Genomic DNA, 1,837 nt, shown 5'->3' with positions numbered 1-1,837 from the left:
CATGCATATGAGGTTATTGAAAATACCGTGGCTTGGGTCAGGCGCACTTTAGTCCTTAAGCTGACATCTCTGCTCTTCAATACTTTAAAAAGTTCCTGTGCAGCAGATTTGCCCAATGCAATCAGTAGTCGTCTGATCACTTGACTACTACTTCCATGAGTGTTGATAGATGATCCAAGAAGAATGAAGTCCTTGACAACTTCAATCGTTTTTCCATTGATAAGAATGTTGTTTGTTGGTCCAGTGGTGAGGATTTTTGTTTTCCTTACATTAAGATGCAACCCATACCGAAGGCTGTGCTCTTTGATTAGAAGAGGGTTAAAAATAAAAAAAAAAGACCTGAAAAGCACTTTACAGCAGCATTCATCTTTCCTATGAAATCCTCAGCATCTTAAATATTACATGTACACTTCTTTGTGTGTGAACTAGACATAGGCATCAAAGTTTGTGGAACTGGGGAGAAATATAACCCATTCAAAACTATTCTACATATTGTCTTCGGCTAAATAGAAATATAAGATAGGAGGATTGCTTTGTTGTGTCTTTCCAAAATTGAAATGGTTTTGATTTCCCTTCTGCATAAACCTCCGGCACCACTTCTGAGTGAAGATGGGTAGACTCTCTGGCTCCTCATGCTTCTCAGCAGCTGCTTGGTTATTGCTGCAACGAGTTTTGAATAGATTGTGTGTCCATGAGGACTTCTCCTAAACGGCCTTTATAGAAAATCCCAAAATATATTTTCTGTCTTTTCCAGCATGTAAGATCTAAAATGGAAAACACTGGTGTTCTATTAGAACCAGAAGCCATCTCTGTATCTGAACCATCATCTGACTCCTTACTGTAACAAGAAGACTTGGCTGGGGAAGCACTTCAAGTGGTACTGTAAGCATCAGAATTATAAAGTTTAAATTCTTTCTGTAGTTTATTGATTTGATTGTTTTGTATCCTGTTTCCAGAGAGAGTTTTCATTTTCTTTGGTTTCAATGTAGTCTGTAGACTGGGCCCTGCCCATGCATCTACCACATGATTCCAATTATTTTTTATCCTGCTGGCCGCTTCTTCCTTCTTTTTACAAGATGGACACAGACACTGCAGATTTCTCCTAAAGGAGTCTCTTGCAACCTCAATTAGCTCTGCAATTGAGTACAGCAGCTCTCTATACTTCAGTAGTACATCTTTGGCTTGTGAAAACCCAACTTATTTTTTTCTGACCAATAGTCTTCCAAAAGCAGCCATTTCACCCACCAAAACGTTCCAGAGGTGCTGAGCACACGCCAGAATAGGCCACCCCTATCCCCATCGGGGGAGTCCTGGTTTGGCGCTGTGGGTTCATGCGCCAGACTGTAAAGCCGTTTGAACTGCAAGGTCGGCAGTTCAAGTTCAAGGAAATCCTACACAGGGGCGCTATGGGTCGGAACTGACTCGATGACACTTCACAACACAACAACTCCCATCGGGCAGGGTTTTGTTCTGCTGTGCATAGGGTCACTATGAGTTGGTACCAACTCGATGGCACCTAACAACAACACCCCCAACACCCCCCCCCCCACAGGAACCTCCCCCAAAACGCACACTGTCCAGTCGTCCCTCCTCCCCTTGTCTAGAAAAGCAAGGTTGTATCATCTGCGTATCATAGATTATTAATGAGTGTTCCTCCAAACATTTTTATTAATAAAATCCAGTTTCTTGAATTTTTTGCTCAGCATACAGATTGAATAAGTATGGTGAAATAATACAACCTTGGCTCACACCTTTTCTAATGGTGCTTTAGTGACTAAATATTCAGAAGCAGTCTGTCTCTCCCTCTTCCTGGTTTGTCTTTGTTTGGAATCTCATC

At 41.6% G+C, this 1,837-nt stretch overlaps 1 pseudogene; it reads right to left on the bottom strand.

The window, feature by feature from the left end:
- Positions 1–485: 485 nt before the first annotated feature.
- Positions 486–1,300, bottom strand: LOC102811782 (annotated as a pseudogene).
- Positions 1,301–1,837: the final 537 nt, after the last annotated feature.

This window comes from Chrysochloris asiatica, unplaced genomic scaffold (assembly GCF_000296735.1).
Source record: "Chrysochloris asiatica unplaced genomic scaffold, ChrAsi1.0 scaffold00109, whole genome shotgun sequence".
NCBI lineage: Eukaryota > Metazoa > Chordata > Mammalia > Afrosoricida > Chrysochloridae > Chrysochloris > Chrysochloris asiatica.
Note: the sequence above shows the minus strand (reverse complement) of the source record. Positions and strands in the feature narration are given on the sequence as shown.